This window comes from Protomyctophum bolini (genome assembly GCF_963924005.1).
Source record: "Protomyctophum bolini genome assembly, chromosome: 11".
NCBI lineage: Eukaryota > Metazoa > Chordata > Actinopteri > Myctophiformes > Myctophidae > Protomyctophum > Protomyctophum bolini.
In genome coordinates this window covers 3,320,695-3,331,955 of record NC_137872.1, presented here as the reverse complement: position 1 = coordinate 3,331,955, position 11,261 = coordinate 3,320,695, and the positions used below count along the sequence as shown (strand labels likewise).

General features: G+C 36.1%; 1 protein-coding gene across 1 annotated transcript in view; it reads left to right on the top strand.

Moving 5' to 3' along the window:
* Positions 1-11,261, top strand: part of atp5mf (ATP synthase membrane subunit f) — a 382,603-nt gene that overhangs the window by 243,791 nt on the left and 127,551 nt on the right. The gene's annotated exons all lie outside the window — the stretch shown is intronic.

The window sequence follows — 11,261 nt, the reverse complement described above, 5'->3', positions numbered from 1 at the left end:
AGTATGCCGTACGATATGGGCTATAGCCCACGGTCCAAAATGATGAAAAACGAGGCTAACTTTTTTTCCCAAAATTTCAAAAAACATGGGCTATAACCCATCGTTTTTGTCATTTCGTCATTTTTTTCAAATCCTCAAAAATGATGAAAAACGGCGCGCTATAGTATGCCGTACGATATGGGCTATAGCCCATGGTCCAAAATGATGAGAAACGAGGATAACTTTTTTTTTCAAAATTTCAAAAAACATGGGCTATAACCCATCGTTTTTGTCATTTCGTCATTTTTTTCAAATCTTCAAAAATGATGAAAAACGGCGCGCTATAGTATGCCGTACGATATGGGCTATAGCCCACGGTCCAAAATGATGAGAAACGAGGCTAACATCTTTTTTCAAAATTTCAAAAAACATGGAATAATTATAACCCATCGTTTTTGTCATTTCGTCATTTTTTTCAAATCTTCAAAAATGATGAAAAACTGCGCGCTATACTATGCCGTACGATATGGGCTATAGCCCACGGTCCAAAATGATGAGAAACGAGGCTAACTTTTTTTTTCAAAATTTCAAAAAACATGGGCTATAACCCATCGTTTTTGTCATTTCGTCATTTTTTTCAAATCCTCAAAAATGATGAAAAACGGCGCGCTATAGTATGCCGTACGATATGGGCTATAGCCCACGGTCCAAAATTATGAAAAACGAGGCTAACTTTTTTTTTCAAAATTTCAAAAAACATGGGCTATAACCCATCGTTTTTGTCATTTCGTCATTTTTTTCAAATCCTCAAAAATGATGAAAAACGGCGCGCTATAGTATGCCGTACGATATGGGCTATAGCCCACGGTCCAAAATGATGAAAAACGAGGCTAACTTTTTTTTTCAAAATTTCAAAAAACATGGGCTATAACCCATCGTTTTAGTCATTTCGTCATTTTTTTCAAATCTTCAAAAATGATGAAAAACGGCGCGCTATAGTATGCCGTACGATATGGGCTATAGCCGACGGTCCAAAATGATGAGAAACGAGGCTAACTTTTTTTTTCAAAATTTCAAAAAACATGGGCTATAACCCATCGTTTTTGTCATTTCGTCATTTTTTTCAAATCTTCAAAAATGATGAAAAACTGCGCGCTATAGTATGCCGTACGATATGGGCTATAGCCCACGGTCCAAAATGATGAAAAACGAGGCTAACTTTTTTTTCCAAAATTTCAAAAAACATGGGCTATAACCCATCGTTTTTGTCATTTCGTCATTTTTTTCAAATCTTCAAAATGATGAAAAACGGCGCGCTATAGTATGCCGTACGATATGGGCTATAGCCCACGGTCCAAAATGATGAAAAACGAGGCTAACTTTTTTTTTCAAAATTTCAAAAAACATGGGCTATAACCCATCGTTTTTGTCATTTCGTCATTTTTTTCAAATCCTCAAAAATGATGAAAAACGGCGCGCTATAGTATGCCGTACGATATGGGCTATAGCCCACGGTCCAAAATTATGAAAAACGAGGCTAACTTTTTTTTTCAAAATTTCAAAAAACATGGGCTATAACCCATCGTTTTTGTCATTTCGTCATTTTTTTCAAATCCTCAAAAATGATGAAAAACGGCGCGCTATAGTATGCCGTACGATATGGGCTATAGCCCACGGTCCAAAATGATGAAAAACGAGGCTAACTTTTTTTTTCAAAATTTCAAAAAACATGGGCTATAACCCATCGTTTTTGTCATTTCGTCATTTTTTTTAAATCTTCAAAAATGATGAAAAACGGCGCGCTATAGTATGCCGTACGATATGGGCTATAGCCCACGGTCCAAAATGATGAGAAACGAGGCTAACTTTTTTTTTCAAAATTTCAAAAAACATGGGCTATAACCCATCGTTTTTGTCATTTCGTCATTTTTTTCAAATCCTCAAAAATGATGAAAAACGGCGCGCTATAGTATGCCGTACGATATGGGCTATAGCCCACGGTCCAAAATGATGAAAAACGAGGCTAACTTTTTTTTTTTTAATTTCAAAAAACATGGGCTATAACCCATCGTTTTTGTCATTTCGTCATTTTTTTCAAATCTTCAAAAATGATGAAAAACTGCGCGCTATACTATGCCGTACGATATGGGCTATAGCCCACGGTCCAAATGATGAGAAACGAGGCTAACTTTTTTTTTCAAAATTTCAAAAAACATGGGCTATAACCCATCGTTTTTGTCATTTCGTCATTTTTTTCAAATCCTCAAAAATGATGAAAAACGGCGCGCTATAGTATGCCGTACGATATGGGCTATAGCCCACGGTCCAAAATTATGAAAAACGAGGCTAACTTTTTTTTTCAAAATTTCAAAAAACATGGGCTATAACCCATCGTTTTTGTCATTTCGTCATTTTTTTCAAATCCTCAAAAATGATGAAAAACGGCGCGCTATAGTATGCCGTACGATATGGGCTATAGCCCACGGTCCAAAATGATGAAAAACGAGGCTAACCTTTTTTTTCAAAATTTCAAAAAACATGGGCTATAACCCATCGTTTTTGTCATTTCGTCATTTTTTTCAAATCTTCAAAAATGATGAAAAACGGCGCGCTATAGTATGCCGTACGATATGGGCTATAGCCCACGGTCCAAAATGATGAGAAACGAGGCTAACTTTTTTTTTCAAAATTTCAAAAAACATGGGCTATAACCCATCGTTTTTGTCATTTCGTCATTTTTTTCAAATCTTCAAAAATGATGAAAAACGGCGCGCTATAGTATGCCGTACGATATGGGCTATAGCCGACGGTCCAAAATTATGAGAAACGAGGCTAACTTTTTTTTCCAAAATTTCAAAAAACATGGGCTATAACCCATCGTTTTTGTCATTTCGTCATTTTTTTCAAATCCTCAAAAATGATAAAAAACGGCGCGCTATAGTATGCCGTACGATATGGGCTATAGCCCACGGTCCAAAATGATGAGAAACGAGGCTAACTTTTTTTTTCAAAATTTCAAAAAACATGGGCTATAACCCATCGTTTTTGTCATTTCGTCATTTTTTTCAAATCTTCAAAAATGATGAAAAACTGCGCGCTATACTATGCCGTACGATATGGGCTATAGCCCACGGTCCAAAATGATGAGAAACGAGGCTAACTTTTTTTTTCAAAATTTCAAAAAACATGGGCTATAACCCATCGTTTTTGTCATTTCGTCATTTTTTTCAAATCTTCAAAAATGATGAAAAACTGCGCGCTATAGTATGCCGTACGATATGGGCTATAGCCCACGGTCCAAAATGATGAAAAACGAGGCTAACTTTTTTTTCCAAAATTTCAAAAAACATGGGCTATAACCCATCGTTTTTGTCATTTTGTCATTTTTTTCAAATCCTCAAAAATGATGAAAAACGGCGCGCTATAGTATGCCGTACGATATGGGCTATAGCCCACGGTCCAAAATGATGAGAAACGAGGCTAACTTTTTTTTTCAAAATTTCAAAAAACATGGGCTATAACCCATCGTTTTTGTCATTTCGTCATTTTTTTCAAATCTTCAAAAATGATGAAAAACGGCGCGCTATAGTATGCCGTACGATATGGGCTATAGCCGACGGTCCAAAATGATGAGAAACGAGGCTAACTTTTTTTTCCAAAATTTCAAAAAACATGGTCTATAACCCATCGTTTTTGTCATTTCGTCATTTTTTTCAAATCCTCAAAAATGATGAAAAACGGCGCGCTATAGTATGCCGTACGATATGGGCTATAGCCCACGGTCCAAAATGATGAGAAACGAGGCTAACTTTTTTTTTCAAAATTTCAAAAAACATGGGCTATAACCCATCGTTTTTGTCATTTCGTCATTTTTTTCAAATCTTCAAAAATGATGAAAAACTGCGCGCTATAGTATGCCGTACGATATGGGCTAAAGCCCACGGTCCAAAATGATGAAAAACGAGGCTAACTTTTTTTTCCAAAATTTCAAAAAACATGGGCTATAACCCATCCTTTTTGTCATTTCGTCATTTTTTTCAAATCTTCAAAAATGATGAAAAATGGCGCGCTATAGTATGCCGTACGATATGGGCTATAGCCCACGGTCCAAAATGATGAGAAACGAGGCTAACTTTTTTTCCAAAATTTCAAAAAACATGGGCTATAACCCATCGTTTTTGTCATTTCGTCATTTTTTTCAAATCCTCAAAAATGATGAAAAACGGCGCGCTATAGTATGCCGTACGATATGGGCTATAGCCCACGGTCCAAAATGATGACAAACGAGGCTAACTTTTTTTTCCAAAATTTCAAAAAACATGGGCTATAACCCATCGTTTTTGTCATTTCGTCATTTTTTTCAAATCCTCAAAAATGATGAAAAACGGCGCGCTATAGTATGCCGTACGATATGGGCTATAGCCCACGGTCCAAAATGATGAGAAACGAGGCTAACTTTTTTTTTCAAAATTTCAAAAAACATGGGCTATAACCCATCGTTTTTGTCATTTCGTCATTTTTTTCAAATCTTCAAAAATGATGAAAAACTGCGCGCTATAGTATGCCGTACGATATGGGCTATAGCCCACGGTCCAAAATGATGAAAAACGAGGCTAACTTTTTTTTCCAAAATTTCAAAAAACATGGGCTATAACCCATCGTTTTTGTCATTTCGTCATTTTTTTCAAATCTTCAAAATGATGAAAAACGGCGCGCTATAGTATGCCGTACGATATGGGCTATAGCCCACGGTCCAAAATGATGAAAAACGAGGCTAACTTTTTTTTTTTAAATTTCAAAAAACATGGGCTATAACCCATCGTTTTTGTCATTTCGTCATTTTTTTCAAATCCTCAAAAATGATGAAAAACAGCGCGCTATAGTATGCCGTACGATATGGGCTATAGCCCACGGTCCAAAATGATGAAAAACGAGGCTAACTTTTTTTTTCAAAATTTCAAAAAACATGGGCTATAACCCATCGTTTTTGTCATTTCGTCATTTTTTTCAAATCCTCAAAAATGATGAAAAACGGCGCGCTATAGTATGCCGTACGATATGGGCTATAGCCCACGGTCCAAAATTATGAGAAACGAGGCTAACTTTTTTTTCTCCAAAATTTCAAAAAACATGGGCTATAACCCATCGTTTTTGTCATTTCGTCATTTTTTTCAAATCTTCAAAAATGATGAAAAACGGCGCGCTATAGTATGCCGTACGATATGGGCTATAGCCCACGGTCCAAAATGATGAGAAACGAGGCTAACTTTTTTTTTCAAAATTTCAAAAAACATGGGCTATAACCTTTCGTTTTTGTCATTTCGTCATTTTTTTCAAATCTTCAAAAATGATGAAAAACGGCGCGCTATAGTATGCCGTACGATATGGGCTATAGCCCACGGTCCAAAATGATGACAAACGAGGCTAACTTTTTTTTCCAAAATTTCAAAAAACATGGGCTATAACCCATCGTTTTTGTCATTTCGTCATTTTTTTCAAATCCTCAAAAATGATGAAAAACGGCGCGCTATAGTATGCCGTACGATATGGGCTATAGCCCACGGTCCAAAATGATGAGAAACGAGGCTAACTTTTTTTTTCAAAATTTCAAAAAACATGGGCTATAACCCATCGTTTTTGTCATTTCGTCATTTTTTTCAAATCTTCAAAAATGATGAAAAACTGCGCGCTATAGTATGCCGTACGATATGGGCTATAGCCCACGGTCCAAAATGATGAAAAACGAGGCTAACTTTTTTTTCCAAAATTTCAAAAAACATGGGCTATAACCCATCGTTTTTGTCATTTCGTCATTTTTTTCAAATCTTCAAAATGATGAAAAACGGCGCGCTATAGTATGCCGTACGATATGGGCTATAGCCCACGGTCCAAAATGATGAGAAACGAGGCTAACTTTTTTTTTCAAAATTTCAAAAAACATGGGCTATAACCCATCGTTTTTGTCATTTCGTCATTTTTTTCAAATCCTCAAAAATGATGAAAAACTGCGCGCTATAGTATGCCGTACGATATGGGCTATAGCCCACGGTCCAAAATGATGAGAAACGAGGCTAACTTTTTTTTCAAAATTTAAAAAAACATGGGCTATAACCTTTCGTTTTTGTCATTTCGTCATTTTTTCAAATCTTCAAAAATGATGAAAAACGGCGCGCTATAGTATGCCGTACGATATGGGCTATAGCCCACGGTCCAAAATGATGAGAAACGAGGCTAACTTTTTTTTTCAAAATTTCAAAAAACATGGGCTATAACCTTTCGTTTTTGTCATTTCGTCATTTTTTTCAAATCTTCAAAAATGATGAAAAACGGCGCGCTATAGTATGCCGTACGATATGGGCTATAGCCCACGGTCCAAAATGATGAGAAACGAGGCTAACTTTTTTTTTCAAAATTTCAAAAAACATGGGCTATAACCTTTCGTTTTTGTCATTTCGTAATTTTTTTCAAATCTTCAAAAATGATGAAAAACGGCGCGCTATAGTATGCCGTACGATATGGGCTATAGCCCATGGTCCAAAATGATGAGAAACGAGGCTAACTTTTTTTTTCAAAATTTCAAAAAACATGGGCTATAACCCATCGTTTTTGTCATTTCGTCATTTTTTTCAAATCTTCAAAAATGATGAAAAACGGCGCGCTATAGTATGCCGTACGATATGGGCTATAGCCCACGGTCCAAAATGATGAGAAACGAGGCTAACTTTTTTTTTCAAAATTTCAAAAAACATGGGCTATAACCTTTCGTTTTTGTCATTTCGTCATTTTTTTCAAATCTTCAAAAATGATGAAAAACGGCGCGCTATAGTATGCCGTACGATATGGGCTATAGCCCACGGTCCAAAATGATGAGAAACGAGGCTAACTTTTTTTTTCAAAATTTCAAAAAACATGGGCTATAACCTTTCGTTTTTGTCATTTCGTCATTTTTTTCAAATCTTCAAAAATGATGAAAAACGGCGCCCTATAGTATGCCGTACGATATGGGCTATAGCCCACGGTCCAAAATGATGAGAAACGAGGCTAACTTTTTTTTTCAAAATTTCAAAAAACATGGGCTATAACCTTTCGTTTTTGTCATTTCGTCATTTTTTTCAAATCTTCAAAAATGATGAAAAACGGCGCGCTATAGTATGCCGTACGATATGGGCTATAGCCCATGGTCCAAAATGATGAGAAACGAGGCTAACTTTTTTTTTCAAAATTTCAAAAAACATGGGCTATAACCCATCGTTTTTGTCATTTCGTCATTTTTTTCAAATCTTCAAAAATGATGAAAAACGGCGCGCTATAGTATGCCGTACGATATGGGCTATAGCCCACGGTCCAAAATGATGAAAAACGAGGCTAACTTTTTTTTCCAAAATTTCAAAAAACATGGGCTATAACCCATCGTTTTTGTCATTTCGTCATTTTTTTCAAATCTTCAAAAATGATGAAAAACTGCGCGCTATAGTATGCCGTACGATATGGGCTATAGCCCACGGTCCAAAATGATGAAAAACGAGGCTAACTTTTTTTTCCAAAATTTAAAAAAACATGGGCTATAACCCATCGTTTTTGTCATTTCGTCATTTTTTTCAAATCTTCAAAATGATGAAAAACGGCGCGCTATAGTATGCCGTACGATATGGGCTATAGCCCACGGTCCAAAATGATGAGAAACGAGGCTAACTTTTTTTTTCAAAATTTCAAAAAACATGGGCTATAACCCATCGTTTTTGTCATTTCGTCATTTTTTTCAAATCCTCAAAAATGATGAAAAACTGCGCGCTATAGTATGCCGTACGATATGGGCTATAGCCCACGGTCCAAAATGATGAGAAACGAGGCTAACTTTTTTTTTCAAAATTTCAAAAAACATGGGCTATAACATTTCGTTTTTGTCATTTCGTCATTTTTTTCAAATCTTCAAAAATGATGAAAAACGGCGCGCTATAGTATGCCGTACGATATGGGCTATAGCCCACGGTCCAAAATGATGAGAAACGAGGCTAACTTTTTTTTCAAAATTTAAAAAAACATGGGCTATAACCTTTCGTTTTTGTCATTTCGTCATTTTTTTCAAATCTTCAAAAATGATGAAAAACGGCGCGCTATAGTATGCCGTACGATATGGGCTATAGCCCACGGTCCAAAATGATGAGAAACGAGGCTAACTTTTTTTTTCAAAATTTCAAAAAACATGGGCTATAACCCATCGTTTTTGTCATTTCGTCATTTTTTTCAAATCTTCAAAAATGATGAAAAACGGCGCGCTATAGTATGCCGTACGATATGGGCTATAGCCCACGGTCCAAAATGATGAAAAACGAGGCTAACTTTTTTTTCCAAAATTTCAAAAAACATGGGCTATAACCCATCGTTTTTGTCATTTCGTCATTTTTTTCAAATCTTCAAAAATGATGAAAAACGGCGCGCTATAGTATGCCGTACGATATGGGCTATAGCCCACGGTCCAAAATGATGAGAAACGAGGCTAACTTTTTTTTTCAAAATTTCAAAAAACATGGGCTATAACCCATCGTTTTTGTCATTTCGTCATTTTTTTCAAATCCTCAAAAATGATGAAAAACTGCGCGCTATAGTATGCCGTACGATATGGGCTATAGCCCACGGTCCAAAATGATGAGAAACGAGGCTAACTTTTTTTTTCAAAATTTCAAAAAACATGGGCTATAACCTTTCGTTTTTGTCATTTCGTCATTTTTTTCAAATCTTCAAAAATGATGAAAAACTGCGCGCTATAGTATGCCGTACGATATGGGCTATAGCCCACGGTCCAAAATGATGAAAAACGAGGCTAACTTTTTTTTCCAAAATTTAAAAAAACATGGGCTATAACCCATCGTTTTTGTCATTTCGTCATTTTTTTCAAATCTTCAAAATGATGAAAAACGGCGCGCTATAGTATGCCGTACGATATGGGCTATAGCCCACGGTCCAAAATGATGAGAAACGAGGCTAACTTCTTTTTTTCAAAATTTCAAAAAACATGGGCTATAACCCATCGTTTTTGTCATTTCGTCATTTTTTTCAAATCCTCAAAAATGATGAAAAACTGCGCGCTATAGTATGCCGTACGATATGGGCTATAGCCCACGGTCCAAAATGATGAGAAACGAGGCTAACTTTTTTTTTCAAAATTTCAAAAAACATGGGCTATAACCTTTCGTTTTTGTCATTTCGTCATTTTTTTCAAATCTTCAAAAATGATGAAAAACGGCGCGCTATAGTATGCCGTACGATATGGGCTATAGCCCACGGTCCAAAATGATGAGAAACGAGGCTAACTTTTTTTTCAAAATTTAAAAAACATGGGCTATAACCTTTCGTTTTTGTCATTTCGTCATTTTTTTCAAATCTTCAAAAATGATGAAAAACGGCGCGCTATAGTATGCCGTACGATATGGGCTATAGCCCACGGTCCAAAATGATGAGAAACGAGGCTAACTTTTTTTTTCAAAATTTCAAAAAACATGGGCTATAACCCATCGTTTTTGTCATTTCGTCATTTTTTTCAAATCTTCAAAAATGATGAAAAACGGCGCGCTATAGTATGCCGTACGATATGGGCTATAGCCCACGGTCCAAAATGATGAAAAACGAGGCTAACTTTTTTTTCCAAAATTTCAAAAAACATGGGCTATAACCCATCGTTTTTGTCATTTCGTCATTTTTTTCAAATCTTCAAAAATGATGAAAAACGGCGCGCTATAGTATGCCGTACGATATGGGCTATAGCCCACGGTCCAAAATGATGAGAAACGAGGCTAACTTTTTTTTTCAAAATTTCAAAAAACATGGGCTATAACCCATCGTTTTTGTCATTTCGTCATTTTTTTCAAATCCTCAAAAATGATGAAAAACTGCGCGCTATAGTATGCCGTACGATATGGGCTATAGCCCACGGTCCAAAATGATGAGAAACGAGGCTAACTTTTTTTTCAAAATTTCAAAAAACATGGGCTATAACCTTTCGTTTTTGTCATTTCGTCATTTTTTTCAAATCTTCAAAAATGATGAAAAACGGCGCGCTATAGTATGCCGTACGATATGGGCTATAGCCCACGGTCCAAAATGATGAGAAACGAGGCTAACTTTTTTTTTCAAAATTTCAAAAAACATGGGCTATAACCTTTCGTTTTTGTCATTTCGTAATTTTTTTCAAATCTTCAAAAATGATGAAAAACGGCGCGCTATAGTATGCCGTACGATATGGGCTATAGCCCATGGTCCAAAATGATGAGAAACGAGGCTAACTTTTTTTTTCAAAATTTCAAAAAACATGGGCTATAACCCATCGTTTTTGTCATTTCGTCATTTTTTTCAAATCTTCAAAAATGATGAAAAACGGCGCGCTATAGTATGCCGTACGATATGGGCTATAGCCCACGGTCCAAAATGATGAGAAACGAGGCTAACTTTTTTTTTCAAAATTTCAAAAAACATGGGCTATAACCTTTCGTTTTTGTCATTTCGTCATTTTTTTCAAATCTTCAAAAATGATGAAAAACGGCGCGCTATAGTATGCCGTACGATATGGGCTATAGCCCACGGTCCAAAATGATGAGAAACGAGGCTAACTTTTTTTTTCAAAATTTCAAAAAACATGGGCTATAACCTTTCGTTTTTGTCATTTCGTCATTTTTTTCAAATCTTCAAAAATGATGAAAAACGGCGCGCTATAGTATGCCGTACGATATGGGCTATAGCCCACGGTCCAAAATGATGAGAAACGAGGCTAACTTTTTTTTCAAAATTTAAAAAAACATGGGCTATAACCTTTCGTTTTTGTCATTTCGTCATTTTTTTCAAATCTTCAAAAATGATGAAAAACGGCGCGCTATAGTATGCCGTACGATATGGGCTATAGCCCACGGTCCAAAATGATGAGAAACGAGGCTAACTTTTTTTTTCAAAATTTCAAAAAACATGGGCTATAACCCATCGTTTTTGTCATTTCGTCATTTTTTTCAAATCTTCAAAAATGATGAAAAACGGCGCGCTATAGTATGCCGTACGATATGGGCTATAGCCCACGGTCCAAAATGATGAAAAACGAGGCTAACTTTTTTTTCCAAAATTTCAAAAAACATGGGCTATAACCCATCGTTTTTGTCATTTCGTCATTTTTTTCAAATCTTCAAAAATGATGAAAAACTGCGCGCTATAGTATGCCGTACGATATGGGCTATAGCCCACGGTCCAAAATGATGAAAAACGAGGCTAACTTTTTTTTCCAAAATTTCAAAAAACATGGG